Source organism: Mustela putorius, unplaced genomic scaffold (genome assembly GCF_011764305.1).
Source record: "Mustela putorius furo isolate JIRA1106 unplaced genomic scaffold, ASM1176430v1.1 tig00003834_pilon_pilon_pilon, whole genome shotgun sequence".
NCBI classification, from domain to species: Eukaryota; Metazoa; Chordata; class Mammalia; order Carnivora; family Mustelidae; genus Mustela; species Mustela putorius.
Window position 1 is genome coordinate 76,712,687 of NW_025421987.1, and position 19,015 is coordinate 76,731,701.

Genomic DNA, 19,015 nt, shown 5'->3' on the forward strand with positions numbered 1-19,015 from the left:
TCATAGAGGACTATATTTCTAAAGATGCTGTATGTTTTTATGTGCTTTTATAACTTGAAATAGACTGATAAGCAATTGGGTAGTTCTGAGACAATTCTAAAAACTCTGTAAACCCTTTGGCATATTTTAGTAAGCAAATATTGACATGGTAATCCCAAGTTCATATTTACATGTATTTTACATTTTTTAGGAGAATATTGTTATTTTAGAAATAGGCAAGTGAGAGATTAGAAAATATTTGAATTCTGAAGGATTAGAGATTAAGAAAAAAATATTTATCACAAATATTTATCACAAGCTCCCTAGTGACAGGGAATATCTTTTATATATTAGATTTATTTATTTCATTTATTATGAACATTCAACAAATACGTATTGATGATATTTTACCTGCCATCCTGTGCATCTAGTGTACCAACTTTGTTAAAAGTAATTTGCACAACATTTATGTGATTTTTTTTTTAATGGAATGGTAGACCTATTCTTCACTACATTTTCACAATTAAATCCATCCTATAAAAATGATAGTACATGTACTGTTCATAATAGAGTATATAATATCATCTTCAGTGCTTAAAATTTGCCACTCCTTAGAACCCCTTGAGGAAGTTAAAAATGAAGATTCTGGGGCCCACCCATTCAGATTCTCATTCATTGGGACCAGGAATCTGACTTCTCACCAAAGGCAGAGTTGATTCATGGAAGTATTTTTAGAATACACCAAGAAGTGCTACTCTTTAATATTTGAAGAGAAAGTCATTTGCTAACTTGTAACATGTTTTTATTTCTAAGGAACACGTGTTGATTTCATCTTTTTAGACATGCACCTTCTAAGCACTCTTCCGGGTGTACTTCCCACTTTCTACCAAAGTGTTGTTTCCACATTTTCTCATTTAATTACCAGTAAAAATGTGTCTTGGGAATGAAGCCTTTGGCTTTGTGAAACTATAACTGAATTCATCAAGCGTTAGCCTTCTGAGATTAGTACTAAAAATAACCAAAAACATGGTTTTCTGCTTAAAGTGTTTAATTCTGTTTTAATTAGAAACATTCCTCTTTTATATACTTAGTACGTCTTCACCTTCATTATTTTTGAGAGTTTTCAGTGGGTCATCATAACTATACCTGTATTTGCATATTAATACTAGAAAATTCTAGAGGTAAAGACATGATTAAATTTCAAGGATCATCCTGTACCCAAGGTAACATTTATAAACCAATTTGGAATTTTTCCTGTAAGGTATCTGAATATAAAAGGTTAACAAGTAGGGATTTACTACATGTTTCCAGCTAAATCTAAATATTAGTGCAAAATTGCCTTTTTTTTTTTTTTGGTGGTAATCATCCAGATTTCAAGAGAACTATTCTTTGTGGAGTTAATTCCTGTGATGTGGTTTGTTTAGGAGAAAATTATGTCAACACACACATTGTCAGAAATATTTCAGAAATGCTCTGATGAAACCATGGTGATTTTGGCCAGTGGGCACAGAGCCTGAGGCCTAAGTAATATGTGTAATGCCTCTGTGAAAATGATTGTTTCTAAAGCAGCACAGTAGGGATGACCAGTGTTTGCTTGCTTGCTTGCTAGCTTGCTTTTTTTTTTTTTTTTTTTTTAAACTATATTTGTTTCCCTACAGACAGATTTGGGTGGATCCCTCTGAATGAAAGAACAGTCTGGAAGTTGTATTGCCTCATGGATTATCTACCCACTATTCTCAAACATCTTTACTGGCCCTTTTCCCTCAGCCTACTCTCTGTTTAATCAACTGCAATCTGGCCCCTCCTTTCACCACCACATTGAAACTACTCCCACTAAGTCACCAATGGCTTTCTAATTGCTAACCCCAAAGGAAACGTTCCAAGTCTCAGTCAGTGCTGTGCCAAGCCATGTCGGAAACTGTGGTAAAAGGAAAAAGGCGTGCCCTGTATATGCTTATTAAGATATCCTCCCATATTTTGAACCAAGCAAAAAAAAGTAATAAAGCTCTAAAATCAAAAAAATATGATTATAAATAAAGCCCATGCTGTCCAATTTATTGGCACACCATTATCAACCCCGAAACCGACTCAGTGGGAAAGCAAAAGCTTTGCAGGTCCAGGAACTGCAGGCTGTTATGATGCACAATAATGGATGGTAATAAAACACAAAACCACAACCTCATCTTCATTTAAAATTTTGAACTTTTGTTTACCATGGATTATTTTGCATTAATTTTTTATTTTTAAAAATAATGCATTTTTTATATTTTTATCTTGATTACTGATTGGTGTCCCTTAAGTTGTTTTACCCAAGGTTACTGCTTTATTCACCCCTAATTCCAGCCCTGCTCATGGTACTTAGCCTCTTTGCACACTTATACTATTTTTCCTGTCTCTGAAATCTATCCCTTCTGAGTTTCTGTCACACTGCTGTCTTCTGATTTCTTTCATACATCACCAGTATCCCTTCTCAGTATCTTTTCTGGGACATTCTTTTCTTTCAGCCCTTCAGTATTTGCTGCTTTCAGTAACTCATCCTCACTGCTCTTAGCATGCTGTGGTTTATACTTCTCCTGGCTGCATCTGCTCATTTCCAGTGCTATTGCTTTTTTCCACACCTTTGTTATTTCATGGCTGAACAGTTGCAATAGGCTGCTAATAAATTGCTCTTATTTTCATGCTGGCCCCTCTCTGATGTACAATGAAGGCAGAATGATTTTTTTCTAAAGTGAATATGTAATTCATTTGTTTATTAACCAAATATTTATTATTATTTATTTTCTGCACCAGGCACTGTGTTAGATTCTAGGAATAAATCAGTAAATAAAGGCTATACTCTCCTGAAACTAGTATGTTAATTTTATTTGAATATTGCTGTGCCCTTATTTCAGAGTTGTATTTAATTTTTATCTAAATATGTTTGCATGATGGGTTTGGTGAGAAGGGCATTTCCCCTATTTCTCATATTTTGATTATAGAAATTTTTGAATATTTATTATCTTCTAATCAGTTGTATATAAAGTGGTGGAAGCCTAATTCTGCATTGTAAAAAAAAATTTGTTTCTATTAAGGAGATGGAAATACTCTCTTGTTAGTACTTAGGCTTGTCTTTCAGACCTAGAAATACGAGATGCAATAATCACCCTTTTTCTTGACTATTTCTGAGTCAATAGGTTTTACACGTATTGTTAATTATATCCCAAGTCTCGGCATGTATGTGCTGCCATTGCCTTTAAACAAATTGGAATCCAGCATAGCGACATGTTTTATTTAGCTCACCCTATCTGTGTGCTTGATTTAATTTTATTCAGTTTTTTTTTAAAAAATGAATAGACTTTATTATTAGACTTTATTATTAATAGTATGTCATTTCAGGGTCACAGCAAAATTGAGCAGAAAGTGGAGTTCCCATGTACCCTTTCCTCATGGATGTATGACCTTCCCACCACTAACGTCACACCCCAGAATGGTACATTTATAACAACTGAAGAACCAAAAATGACTCATCAGTTTCCACCAAAGTCCATTTTTGATCTCTGTGGATTTTGGCAAAAGTATAATATTTTGTTTCCACCATTATAGTATTGTACAGAATAGTTTCACTGCTCAAAAATCCTGTGTTCCACCTATTCATCCTTACCCCCCCCCCCAAGCCCCTGGCAATCACTGATCTTTTTACTGTCTCCATCATTTTGCATTTTCCAGAATAATATATAGTTGGAATCATACAATATGTAGCCTTCAGATTGACTTCTTTCACTTGGTAATATGTATTTAAAGTTTATTCCTATGTTTTTGTCTAGATATATCACCATTCATTTATCTGGTCAGATACATCTTGGTTACTTCCAAGTTTGGGCGTTTATGAATAAAGCTATGAATATCCATGTTCAGGTTTTTGTGTGGGCATAAGTTTTTACCTCTTTTGGGTAAAGACCAAAGAGCACAATTGTGGAATCATATGGTGAGAGTGTGTTGAGCTTTGTGAGCTATTGCAAACTGTCTTTCAAAGTGCTTTATTATTTTGCATATCCACTGGCAATGAATGAACATTCCTGTTGCTCCATATTCTTTTTTTTTAAGTATTTTTTTAAGACTTTATTTATTTATTTGAGAGAAATCAGAAGTAGGCAGAGAGGCAGGCAGAGAGAAAGGAGGAACCAGGCTTCCGTTGAGCAGAGAGCCCAATGCGGGGCTCGATTCCAAGACCCTGAGATCATGACCCGAGCCAGAGACAGAGGCTTAAACCACTGAGCCACCCAGGAGCCCCAATTGCTCCATATTCTTATCACTGTTGTCAGTGGTTTGATTTTAGCCATTTTAACAATTATGTAATGGTATTGCATTGTTTTCATTTGCAATTCTCTAAAGATGTATTATGCACATCTTTGCATATGCTTATTTCCACCTATATATCTTCTATGGTGAGATGTCCAAATCTTTTGCCCAATTTTTCACTTGGATTGTTCATTTTCTTCTTATTGGGTTTCTTTGTATATTTTGGGTAACAGTCTTTTTGCACATTTTCTCTTCATAGCTATCTTCCAATTCTATTGACAGTGGCTTTCACATAGAAGATTTTTTATTTTAGTGAAGTCCAACTTACCATTTCCTTTTTCATGGATCATGCCCTTAGTATTGTATCCTAGAAAGTCACTGCCAGACCCAAGTTCATCCAGATTTTCTTTTATGTTAAATTCTAGTTTTATTGTTTTACATTCTATATTTAGGCCTATGAACTATTTTGTTAATTTTTATAAAGCTTGTAATTTCTGTATCTAGTTGGTTTTTGTTCTGTTTTGTTTTGTTTTGTTTTTTGGTTGTGAATATCTAGGTGTTCCAATACTATATGCTTAAAAGACTATCATTTCTTGAATGAATTGTCTCTCTTTGTCAAAGGTAAGTTGACTATATTTTTGTGGTTCCATTTGTTCCTTTGATCTGTTTGGTTTTTTTCACCAATACCATGCTGTCTTGATTGCTACAGTTTTATTTTAAGCCTTGAAGTTGGATAGCAACATTTGCAACATTTGCAACCTTTGCAACATTTGCAACATTTGCAACATTTGGTGATTTGCAACAATTTGCCTCTTTTTATCAACTTTAGAATCCATTAATATCCACAAACAAACTTGCTGGGATTTTGATTAGGATTGCACTACATCTTTAGGTCAAGTTGGAAAGAACTGACATATGGACAGTATTAAGTCTTCCTATCTGTGAAGACAGAATAGCTTTCTATGGAATTCTTTGATTTTGTAGATCAGAATATTATAGTTTTCCTTATATAGATCTTATATGTATTTTTGTAGACTTACCCCTAGATACTTTTTGTGGTACTAATATAAATGTTATTTTTTTTAGACTCAAATTCCACTTGTTCATTGCTGGTATATTGGAAAACAGTTGTCTTTTTTATTCTCTTTCCTATAATTCTTCCAGGAATTTTTAATTGATTATTTCAGATTTTCTACATAAAGTAACCATATCATCTGTGAACAAAGACAGATTTATGTCTTCCTTTCTAATCTGTATATATGTTATTTCCTTTTCCTGTCTTATTACATTAGCTATGACTTCCAGTGTGATGTTGAAAAGAATTAATGAGAGGGGACATCCTTCACTTGTTCTTGATCATAGAGGGGAAGCATCCAGTTCCTCACCATTAAATATGATCTATAGGATATTTAGATGTTCTTTATCAAGTTGAAAAAGTTTCTTTCTGTGCCTAGTTTGCTGAGAGCTTCATCATGAATAGGTGTTGGATTTTGTCAAGTATTTTTCCTGCATATATATACACATATATATATATATTCCCCCCCTCTAGTAGACTATTGATGTAATGAATTGCATTAATTGATTTTTGAATGTTGAAACCAGTCTTGAGTATCTGGAATAAATCTAACTTGCTCAGAGGGTATAATTTTTATACAGTGTGTTTAAAAATAAAATTGTGACAAACCATAAAAAAACTCTAAATCATAGAAAACAAACTATTTACTGGATTGCTGGAGGGAAAGAGGGGTAATGGGATGGGGCAACTGGGTGATGGACATTAAGGAGGGCACATGATGGCATAAGCCCTGGGTATTACATAAGACATGAATCACTGACCTCAAGAAACCAATCCATTAGTACATATAGTACATTATATGTTAATTGAATTTAAATTAAAAAATAATTTGTAACATTTAAAAGTTGAGACCTTCCCGAAATATATTTAGGGCTTCTTTGAAGAAGAAGAGTGGCCATCCTTAAACTTATTGTCCCACATGGCAACAATCTGCTGGAGCTCAGTAGCTATTGCTACTTCCAGCTTTACCACAGTCTTTGCAACTCTTCATTGCTTTATGTCCAGTGGCTTCACTAATTTGCCTTGCCTGCCTCAGATGAACTCCAGCATCCTCAGGCCTCGGAGCCAATGGCCATGCTCTAAGTGCTTATGTTACTTGGCCATTGTGTTGCCTGAACCTTTTCACATTGTTGAATCTCTTCATTCCTTTGCACTTGTAACCCTGTTACATTCTTCCCACTTCTTTTACATGGATTCTCCTCTTAACCTCCTTTTAAAAGTTGGAGTTCATTAAAACCCCATCATTAACCTTTTTTCTCTCTCTACTCACTCAGCATAGGCAATCATCCCCTTTTGGTGGTTTTTCAGATCCTAGGCTCTCTGCTCTTCTCCTCTGTACATACTATTGACTTTCATTAATATTATTAATATTTTGGGGGGGGTATATAAATTGTCCCAAGGAACCATGGAAAACATCAAAGTAATAATGACTTGTGACAGGCCTTTCATGGATTTGAAATGATGATAGTTGGAAGGAATGCAATACATTGATAGTCTGGAAATGTGTTCAGTTTATTCTCACTAGTCTGGTCTTAATATTAATTGGCAGGAGAATAGATGAAGCCCTCAAAGCACCTACTTAGATAATAGTGAAAGACTGTTCTGAAATCAAACATGATCTTAGAGACCAGTCTGGAAAGAAAATAATATTTAGATCTTATCCCATAAGATCTAAGATCTTAAGATCCAGTAAAGGGAATGTAGTAGTGATACATACTATGATGTGATAAATCTCAAAAATATACTAAGTAAAATAAGCCAAATATGTGACAAAGGTCACATATTATTTAATTATAATATTACGTGTTCAAAACTGACCAATCGTTGGTTTCCTAGGGCTAGGATTGGGAGTGATGGTTGACTATAAATGGGCATTGAGAACCTTTTTGGGATAAATAAATTATAATGATGGTTGCATTATTTTATAAATTTACTAAAAAAATAATTAAATTATACACAATGGTTGTGTTATATAAATTATATCTCAAACCTATTGAAAATAGCAATAGCTAGTCTTTTTCTATGCACTTATAAAGTGCATAATATAACCCTATGAGATGGTATAATTAATATGATTTTCCCATTTCACAGATGAGAAAATAGGCCTAAAGTTTAAATGACAAGGTCATAGAGCTCATGGTTTAGCTGGAACTGAAATTTGGAAAGATCAACTTATAACTTACATTTCTTATTTTTTTGAGTTAATTGACCAAGTAGCAATTATTCTTGAAGCATCAGGTAGTTTATATTTATGAATATCTGGCAGGGGTGGTATCATTGCAGGTGTGAAATCCAGAAAACCAAAGTGGCCTGATGGGCTGCCTTACTGCGATCAAAAGCTGAGTAACTACATGTGAATAGGTGTGTGATCTGAGAGGGAAAGGTCAGGCTTCTTTTAACTTGGGTGAGAATAATCACTTATTTTCCATAATTAAGCTTAAGAAGGAACGGACTGATTTTTAGTAGTATTTTGGTAAATATATCCCATACCAAGAACCTATAGCTTGTCACTCTGTTTTTTTCAGATATTTTCTAGACTGATCTAAAATCTCCTACATTGGTCAGTATACACAGTAGTAATGGTTAATAGTAATATCTTGTAGTTACTGAGTGATTACTCTCTAATAGACTGTGTGTTTTACTGCTGTTAACTCATTAGTATTTACAAAAACCGTAGGAACTGACTTCTACAGTTATAATTTCTCTTCATTTTTCAGATGAGGGAACTGAGGCATAATGAGACTAAGTTACTTATTCAAAGATAAACCAGCTAGTAAGTAGCAAAACCAGGCTTTGAGCCCAGGCAGTCTTCTTTGGTTCTCAGTAATTAATAACTATAATAAGCCTATATCTCAAGGCCATAAATCCTAGAAGAGACAGTCCCCAGAATGGGGAATGTGTTCATTTATTCATTCATTTAGTATTGATTATCAGCGTTGTTATGCATTATACTAGGACATTGCTGATAATTAAATATGCTTTTAACTATGCAGATTTTATGAATGAACATGCTGTCTTTCAATATGTCTTTTCCTTGAATTTAATACTTTGAACTAATCAAGAGGAGTTTTTATGTTTTAATTATTTTTTATCCCATATTCTTCCTCCTTTTGAAAAACATAAAAACAATATGAATTTAACATCATAGAATAGTAGTAAGAATAATCTTCAGAACATTTTCATCTCACTATTTTTTAATGTGTGTGAATGTAAAAGAGGAGCAAAAGAAAAAAAAATAGTTCGTTTAGTACATCCCACTAGTCATTCCCTATGAATAATTCCCTATGGTATTTTGGCAAAGACAGGGTCTTGTCTAATTTTAAATGACTCAATTGAAGCTTCAGCTGGAGGTTGATTCTAGAGGCTAATGGACTTGCTATGAAAGGTTTCTAACATTTAGCCTAATTTTCCACTCCTTAAAATTTTAGAACATTACTTCTAATTACTTTCTGTAACCTACTCAGCCTCTGCAGCCTCCTTGGTTCACACTATTTGTGACTCACTGTCCTTCTAGATAGATATTATGTCTCCCTACTGTGAATTATTTCTGAGTGAAGCAAAGTTTTTATCTTTGCATAGACTGGTAGTTCCTATATTGAGGGATAATTGTATATGCTTCTTTTTTTAATTTGTGCTGTTATGCATAAATGTACCAAATTATATATTCATCTTGGATTTAAATTTGTGAATTTCAAATCTTTGAATCTGAATCCTAACAGTCTGAACAGTGCCCATTTACTAAATTCGTAGGTGTGAAGTCTAGGTCCATATTACCAAATTTTCTAATACACAGCAGATCTGAATGCTTTTTCCTGTTTTCCATAGATACACATCTAAATAAAAACACTCTTAAATGGCTATTGAATAAACGTTTATATAGAGTTTAGGCATATGAAGTCCATTGCCACTTTTTAAAAGAGAAATGATGATTATGTGGAAACAATGATTTTTTTTTTTATGACTAAGAAATGTGAATTTTCTAGAAGCTGTCAGTCAATAGTATTCTTATTGATTGACATGCTTCTTTCCACCTTTATGTAGAAACTCTTCAATAGGCTAAATAATTTTATTGTTTGTTTCCTGATACAACTGCCAAGCTTTCAGCATTAAATAGGCAAGGTTCTTACCAGAAGAAATAACTTTATCTTGCTCGTCTTTTATCAATACCTTGCCATTATATTTTGTGTATTATAACCCTTTCACATCATAGCCATAGCTGCCAGTGCTAGTCTGTGTTCTAGACAGAAACAATCAAGAAGGGGGATTTATTGTAAAGTTTAAACATCAATGATTTTGTGGAAATTGTATATATTATAGAACATAATATATATTGTTTTTTTTTTTTTTTCAGGGGAAATGCTGTCTAGTTACTACCTTCCACAAAGATTGGTGGTGATTTTCCTTTTTCTACTCACACACTATCATGGAAAGTGTTATCTGGCCACATGTGAGGCTCAGAGCTGGGGGATATACATGTTATAACAAATCCTTGATTAACAGAGGCCCATACTGAGCTGCAGTCTGCTCTCCTGTGTCCCTGCTGAGAATTATTGTGCAAAGGTTTGTCTTGACAGGCAGTCCTATAAAAATTGGAGCTTATCTGCTATATTGCTTTGATATTTCAATCTAAATTGGATAGATTTTACACTTTGACACTTGGTATATTGTCTTTCCTTTAGATATACAGCTTGTGGGTGTATTAGCATTTACTGAAAGTGCTATAGCAATTCCCATATCAAAGTAATGCTGCTCCTTGGTGTTCTTCAGAGTAAACCCAAGATGTCACATTTCAGGGCAGGTAAAATATAATTGATATCCTTTAATTACTTAAATCTATGTACATACTAGTATCAGTTGAAGAAGCTAGGTCTGCCACAACCAGGTCAAGTCATGATGGACAGATGCTAATAAATACTCCTCTTTTTATCTAATCTGTAGTTCCCAAATTGGAGCAGACATTAGAATCATTTGGAGGGCTGGTTAAAAACAGAGATTACTGTCTCCTCCTTCAGAGTTTCTAATCTGGAATCTGATAGGGCCTAAGATTTTACATTTCTGACCAGTTCCCAAGTGATGTTGGGAACTTCTAGTTTTGGGATCACAATTAAAGAATTGGGTTCTAGGGTACTGTCTAACTTCAGAGCTTAAAGGCTGTGAATGGACCAGATCTCTTCTTGGGCCCATGCTGGAGAACCACTGAACTAATATGCTGATTGGCAAGCATATTCTGTAATGGAGCATATGGTAAATATTATAGGCTTGTGGGATATACAGTCTCTGTTGTAACAACTGAATTCTGCTGTTATAGTAGGAAAGCAGCCATAGACAACAAAGAAACAATGGATGTGGATGTGTTGCAATACAATTTCATTTACAAAACATGGCCCATGGCCTATAGTTTGCCAATCCCTGATCTAATTCATCAACAAGTAACTTGTATCTTTCCTAGCTCACAAGATATCTGTATCCTGTATAGTAGCCAGCAACTACATGTCCAGCTTTGAGCTGGGAACTCTGGGGGATATATAGGAAGTATAAATCTGATTTTTCTACTCTTTTTCAAAAGATTAGTATCGTATAGTCTTGAGACAATTTAAATGCCTAAGCTGGAATAGATTTCATGATATAGGTGAATCTTGGAGAATGATTAGAAACTAGGCAAAAGAGAACAAAATAGATGTCTCAGAAAGGAAGGCCAAAAGAGAAAAGGTATGGAGGGAACACTATATTCTCCCAAAGGACAGCAAGGAGATTTGTGATATGGAAAGGTTTAGAAATGTTAAGAATCACAGATGCCATTTAACTAACATTTATTGTGCATACTCTCTATACTGGCACAGTGATAGGTCCTGGGGACATAGTTTACCAATGCATAGTCCTTGCCTTCAAGTGTCTCTGGTGGATCAAGATATTAAAGAATCCCAAAGCCATCTAAAGTATTCGAAGTTGGTAGTCTTAGCTCATGGTGGGCTTTCAATGGGTATTAAACTGAAAATGAAATTTATGATTGACATTGGGAATTTTTGTTCTTGATCAGAGTGGCTTGAAGCTTTTAGGAAAAGTCATCCTCCATAAGGTAGTAAAATGATAACCATGTAAAAAAACAATTGTTACTGATAATCTCACAGAAACTTTGCTAAGATGGAGAATAGTATGTGTTGGATTTTTGTTTGTTTTTATATATTGTGCTTACTAAAATCCAAATTAGTGTATTATGTTTTTATCAAGCCATGATGAGAACTAAGGACAATTTCCAGGTAGTTTTACTGTTTTGTCTTTCTGATAAAAGTATATGCTCTTTGATACTCTGTATAAAGAAAAAAAAAATCCTTGGACAAACGGAGCTCTTTATTTCGGAAATTTATTCCTAAAATGCTGGATGTAAGGTCCAGGTAAAGTCTATTATCAAATAAAACATTTAGTAGAGCTGATGATAGGAATGGTGTGAGTGTTTGAATGAGATGATCTCTAAGCTTCCTTCTAATTTCAGTGTTTTGAGTTTAGATGATATTTGAAAGATCCACAAGGAGCTAATTCAGACAGGTTTCCCTAAGAACCTGAGAAAATCACATCCTGAATAATGCATTTCAATACTTGAAACTCGATTTTATTTCATTTAGTAAATAGAATCATGAATTTGTGATTTAAAAAAGCAAGGAATGATCAAAGATATTATGTTAGACAAGATGAACTATGACTTTTCAGGATCTAAACCATTCTAAACATTTGATTTTTTAATCAAATGTAGGGATGCAGATGACAGCATGCCATTTTTATCTAGTTAGATACCAAGAGAAAGGTAAGGGGCAAATTCCTGTGTGACTTAGATTTCCTGTGATTTTCAGCTTGAAAACCCAAGTCTCTGTGAGCATGCCAATACCATTTTTAAAATGGCTTCTCCATTTTTAATGTTATGGTAGAGCAGAAGCCTACATTTGTACTAAGACAATAATTGATTGCTTGCACAGCCTTGCCCATGGGTAGACTTGAGGCACTTTTAAGTAAAAATCGAGAATTGAGTAATTATCTTCAGTCTTCCTCATTTCATAACCCTTTTATTTCCTACAGATGAGATACTCTGAAATATCCTGAAAATCTGTGTGCATTTGTACGTGTGTGCATATGTATTTGTACTGATGATGTAATGTCACTAATCTTGAGCCAAGGACTTTATTTGATAATAAGTGGGTCCAAAGAGCTTATCATTTCTGTATTGACCAAGTTAGGTTACTATTATCAAAAAGCTCTGAAATTGGTGAGAAAAGAAAAAAAGGAGTTGGATGAGACTTCAGAATTGGATAAATCTACAGAAACTGCCTGAAGCATTTTTCCCTGAAAGCAGAAGGAATTTAAGATACAAATACAGAAATTTAATTTTATCCTGTATGGTGGTAGTTGAATACTTTATGACACTTGATTTCCTATTATGTAAAACTTACAGGAGATGTATGATTTTGAAATGTGGGAGAAAAAAAATTAGGAAAGTGAAGAGAAAGTAAATAATACTGCAAGTTGACTTTGAAATAAATAATTTATTTTGGGGGAATAATTTTAAAAGGAGGATAAAAACACTGTAGTTTTCAGATATTGCAAAGCTAAAATCAAAATCTAAAAAATAGGGGAAGAAAGTTAAACAGCTCTATTATTATGGCATAATTAATATCACAGCCCATAAATACAAAATATAGAATATCCAATCTTAGCATTAGGAAATATAAAGTAATAGGGAAAGTCCATCATAATGGAAATACTTTATTTCCATTATTGAGCACCTAGTATGTGTTAGACAGTGTGCTAGGCACATTGCACACAGTGTCTCTACTTTGACAATAGTTCTTCAAATTACCTATTTTCATCCAAATTTTAAGTGAAGAAATTAGTAAAGAGTTACAGAAATTACCCACAGTCACACAGGTGTTCAGTGGAAGAGCCAGGCTTTCAGTCCGAGCTATGCTGTTTCTACTACACATTTATTTCTTTGGTTAACCCTTTCTCCCCAAAGACGTAAGAAGTCCATTTATGTCCAGGTATTTGTTTTCTTGTGTATTTGTTTATTGTGTTTGGTAGTACATGGCATAAAGAAAATATGCCATTTAGGCTAGCTAAATTAAGGCATAAATGTAAACACAGAGAAATGAAAGCAAGAGAGAAGAGTATTTGTGTGATTGGTAAAGTACACTTGTCCTTTAAATGCAGTTTTTTTGTTTTGTTTTGTTTTGTTTTATTTTGTTTTGTTTTGTTTTTAATGTCTATACATTCTTGCAAAATAGAACAAATGATTTCAGGCTGCTTACAATAAAAAGAACTCTAAAAACCACTGACTAAAGAATGAAATTCAGGCGCCAACAGATAAATTATCTAATATAGCTCCCAATTTAAACTGATCACCTCTGTTTTTTGATTTATGAACAGGAAATGAGCTTTGACTGTTGGGGACCTGGATGAAGAGCTCTGGGTTCAACTTGTTCGAGTCCAGTAGCCTACAAAGACCGTCTGGTTGCACAAGGATCATTCAATTGAAGTAAGACCTAATTACTTTAATTAGAATGTAAGACTTTTACTCTTGAGTCAGTTTTCAATAAGATGACTTGGCATGCATCTGTTATGTGCCAAAAGTTGCTAATTTTGATTTTTAAAAAAAGGAATGAGCATTTTTCTGTATCAAATTCTTATGTATTTCAATTTCTGTTCATTTGTTTATTTCATGGACTTGAATCCTTTTCTTCGGATATCATTATCTAAATATTTTAATTCCATGGTGGTTGTTCAAATTGGTGCAATTTTCTTGCCTTTGTAGTATCAAATCATTTTTGTACAACTATAAATGTTATTGTAAGTAATCAAATTAGTCTCTCTCTCTCTCTCTCTTTTAGTTTAAATTGACCCACTGATTTTACTAAAAAATGACAACAATGCAGTTTGTGCCATGATTCAGCATGGCTTTGCATTACTTATTTATTTCAAGTTTATACAAGTTAACTTTTTGGAATATCTGTCTGTATGGGGTCACATACAGTCTGTGAACTTCCAGTTATATGTTAGAGTTTTAATATATGTTTAAAGAGGGTTTATTGTTCTTCCTGGAATACTCTTACTTTGAGGGGATGATGCTAGTGTGTAATTGAAATGCTTTTCTGTAAAGCGCTAGCACAATTAATGTTCAAATGCTGGTTCAGGCTTACTATGCAGGAAACTTAACATGGCACAGGTGATACAAAGACCCAAAAGGCACCACAGGACCAAGAGCTAGGAGTTCTGAGCAGACCCAGCATGGCCACCAACATACTTTAAGAACTTGGACAACTTATTTAACCTTCTGAGTATTCCCATAGACCTGAATTTGAAGGGGTCAGATTAAATCAGGGAAAGGTGACAAATTCATATGTCTTGAGGTCAGGCATTTAATGCAAATGTATGAAGTCTGTGGGTGTGAGACAGTAAGGAATGGTTGCCTGTGGGGAAGGAGGCTGTGCCCTCATAAAGCCATTCAGATTCCAAAGTTTTAAAGCTGGACAAAGAAGTAAATTGTGTGGTGTGGGAGAGGGGAAAGCCAGAGGAGAATTAAATTTGGCCCCCCTATTGAATGAAGTCTAAGGTCATTCCAGTTCAATAGATGGTTGTAAAATTTTGTGACTATGTAAAACACTTAGAATTTGTCTAGCATCTGTTGAGCTTTATATGTGTTCCTTTTTAAGTAACTGAAGATAAGTAAAATAAAAAAGTTTTCAGTTTGAATTTCCCCTTTAATTGTACATTAGAATTAAGAGAAAAAGTGATTTGACCATAAAATAGTTAAATGATTCAATAGTTTAATTTTCTGAGGTGTTTTTTGTCTTTGTTGTTGTTGCTGTTTTGTTTTGTTTTGTTTTTTAATCGATTGACCTGGAATGAGAATTTTGAAGCTTGTACTGTAGTCCAAGAATAAAACCTAGCCTATAAATTACTGGTTAACAACTTCTCTACTAGTGAGTATTTTCACTAAAAAAAATCATGTATGCATCTAAAAGAGAGTCTTACAACCTATTTGTGACTAGTTTCATATTCTTTAAGGAGTGTTTTGAAGTTGTATTTTCTTTTGATTAATATTTTAATGAATCTTTTAAAACAAATGTTATTTTATATGGAAAAATTATAGTTGTAGTTAAATTATATTTTCTAACATAATTTTCTAGATCCATCAGTTTTTGCTCCTTTTGTATTTTCCTTTTTACAGCAATGGCATATATGTATTTCTTTTTATCACATTTACTGACTTTTAAATCTATATTTTAGCTGAGAAAATAAGTACTTTTTATCAGATGCTAATGGCAATTAGGCAGCAAGCCTAGTGGAAGATGGGAAGTGGGCCAAGTCAATATACTCTGGAGGTCTTATCTATTCTCTTTGGCTCAATTTAAGTCAGAATTTAAGTCTACAAGAAAATTGAACCCATGACTATGGGGAGCCATGTGTGTTATCTCAGTGACAAAGGGACAATTAGAAGAAACCAGAATTTTTATACCTTTAGTTGGAATCTTCTAATAGTTTTTTCTTTCTGTATTACTTGTAGAGCTTTTCATTTCAGGATCATATGCATATCATATGCATATCATTTACTTCATGTATGATTAATTTTGAGAATGGGTATATTGTGTGAGGCATGATTGTATCTTTCAGCTAATTTTTTCCAAGTGTTAGTACAAACTGTTACTGTCTTTAAGATCTGTATCCTGAAATAATGTTTAAAATTTTTTATTAGATGTTATAATCCAGCCATGTTGTAATGATTTTAAGTATTTAGTGTTAATTTCTTTGATAGACAAGTCAAACCTGAAGTACTTAGGTGTTAATACTCAAATGGATTAGAACTGGTTAGATCTGTTCCTTGACTGACCCAATCTGACATTAAAAGTATAAGATCTTTTTTTACCCCCAAACATTCATGATGTCCTCTGATGAAGGCTCCAGATATTGTGGAAAATAAGAATAAACATATAAGGGGGCGCCTGGGTGGCTCAGTGGTTTAAGCCTCTGCCTTCGGCTCAGGTCATGATCCCAGGGTCCTGGGATCGAGTCCCACATCGGGCTCTCTGCTCAGCAGGGAGCCTGCTTCCTCCTCTCTCTCTCTGACTGCCTCTCTGCCTACTTGTGATCTCTGCCTGTCAAGTAAATAAATAAAATATTTTAAAAAAAAGAATAAACATATAAGTAAAAACATTAGCAGATATAATTTAAGGTAAGCCAAACAAGGAGGCTTTCTAATGATGCTATTTCACATCCTATCATCTTGTTTTAGAGAGGCATTTTAAAAAAATTACCAGCGTGATTAAAAATATTCTTTTTTCTCTTTAATGAACATACTCATACATGTTTATGAATAAATTCATGAATGTTTATCTTCAGTGCTTTAGTAACACATAGAGTATATGGACAAAGTAGATGTTTAGACAACAGACTCAATTATTCCTTTATTGTCTTTTTAGGCTTATAGAATTAATGACAAGAATATCCATTCTATTGCTTAGATCACTGATTCCCAACATTAAAACAAAGTAATGAAAACTCTAAATTGAGATAGTTAATTGCCACCCTTCTTGTATGTATACCTCATCAGTGGTTCTGAAACTAAGAACCCTCAGATTTTAATTCCTTTCATGCGACCAAAGGCTTTGATACTCAACATAAGTTCACCTTTAGCGTTTGACATTTGTTATGCAAGGCTTTCAAATGAAGTGTTTAATTAAAATTAAAGTGCCATTGTTTTTAATAGCCCAGAAAAAATGGGTATGAATTAAATTAAAAAAAAAAAAGACATGATAGTAGATTTAAGAATACTGTAGCTCCTGTGTGAATACTGGAGTTGTTTGAAAAAATTTTATAAAACATTCTTATTATCAAAATCTAATTTAAGGTTTAATGATGCAGTAAAGTTGAGATGTTCACAAAGAAACCAGAATAATAACAGTAAAAATTTAGCCATAGCTTAGTACAATCTAACCAAAATTTTCTGGTCAATTAGATTTGATTGTGTTAAAGAGTGACAAACTACACAAGTAATTAGAAATCATGCATTAGTGAGTGGCTGGATACTGGTGCCTGTTAAAGGCATTTTTATGCTTCCTGAGGTTTGACACCCCTTCCTGGGTCTCTGTAAACCAAAGTACATGCAATTATCACACTCTTTATTTTTCTTGAGAAGGTTCTCACTAAACTGTTTAATAAATGTGATTTATTCCAGAATTTACTCTCTTACTTTTCTTAAGAGGCAACCTTTGCTTAGGGTACAAGACTAATAATAATAATAATAATAATAATAATAATGGGACAGTTAAATGACCTAATAGAAGCATATATATGTAAAAATAAAACCTAGTATCACAAATAGCCTTATCACACTCAGTAGCTTTGCATTTCTAACCCAGTGGGTTTATATAGAATCTTACCAATGCTCTAAGTCCTTAAATGAGAGAGATAGGGAAAAGCGCTGATGGCACCTTGAACTTGTCCTGATCTGTCCTTAACTACTACCATAGCTACAATGTAATTTCATCTAAATAATGGTTTTCTAGTTAATCTCAGCATGAGATCAGCTTTGTTAAGAAAAGATTTGTAGTCTATTTCTTGTAAAGGACATTTTAATCAGTAAAAATTTTTGTTTGAGCTATATCATATACTTAACTAATATATAATTTATGAAATATTTTAAATATTATAAATATTTAAATTTTATTGTACTATTACTAATAAAAATAATTTTTGTATTAGAGTGTATCCTTAAAGCTGAAGTTATATTACTTTTTTATATTTTCTTTACAAATGCATTTCTCTCAGTACTCACTTGAAATAGCTTCATTTCTAAAGAAATAGAAAATGACAATATTCATGTAGGGAGTAAGAAGTCAACCCTTAAGAGCTAAGTGATATTTTGAAGGGGAAGACCTTAATTATTAACTTTTAATTCTTTATTTAATTTAATGTAATTTAATACAATATATTTGAGAGAGGATGCATGTACTCAAGCAGGGGTGGGAGCAGAGGGAGAGGGACCAGACAACTTTGTGCTGACCTCTGAGCCTGATGTGGGGCTCAACATTGGAGCTGAAAGATCATGACCTGAGCTGAAATCAAGAATTGGGTCTTCAACCAGTTGAGCCACCCAGGTGCCCCCCTTTTTATTTTTATACAGATAAATCAATTGTTAAATATTTCTTGCCTAATTTTGTAAGTTTTTTAAAAGCTTTTTGCATATCATTTTTGAAGTAAATTTCAAAGATCCCAGCTTTTAACTATATTAATCAGCTTGGCAGCAATTCATTTAGTACTTGATGCTGAAAAATATCTTTACACAAGTGGCTTCATTTTCTTATTTAACTTAAGGAAGTTTCTTGTTAACTTACATGGTATAAATTTCATACTTGTGTATATATTAAGTGTTTTCTTGTCCTTGAAATATCTTTTTATATTTACATTTCCAAGAAAAATAATTCTAAAACTGGTTTTCTTTTTTTAAGCTAAATGTTCACCCTTTAAATGAAAGGTTGTTTGAAACCTACAAAATTTATTCTCTTCTTTATATATAAAATGTGTAGCATATTAATATTTATTTATTTACTTATTTATTTTTGAAGATTTAATTTATCTTTCAGAGAGAGAGAGCGTACACAAGTAGGCAGAGTGGCTGGCAGAGGTGGAGAGAAAAGCAGG

General features: G+C 33.4%; 1 protein-coding gene across 4 annotated transcripts in view; it reads left to right on the top strand.

The window, feature by feature from the left end:
• NAALADL2 (N-acetylated alpha-linked acidic dipeptidase like 2) overlaps window positions 1–19,015 on the top strand; it is a 1,340,010-nt gene that overhangs the window by 317,227 nt on the left and 1,003,768 nt on the right. For 2 of the 4 annotated variants that reach the window (XM_004756608.3, XM_045088640.1), the window contains 2 exons: window positions 9,684–9,892; window positions 13,745–13,853. The gene's annotated coding sequence lies outside the window, so the exon portion shown is untranslated. The remainder of the gene's footprint in view (window positions 1–9,683; window positions 9,893–13,744; window positions 13,854–19,015) is intronic. The other 2 variants (XM_045088639.1, XM_004756611.3) reach the window with 1 other exon arrangement.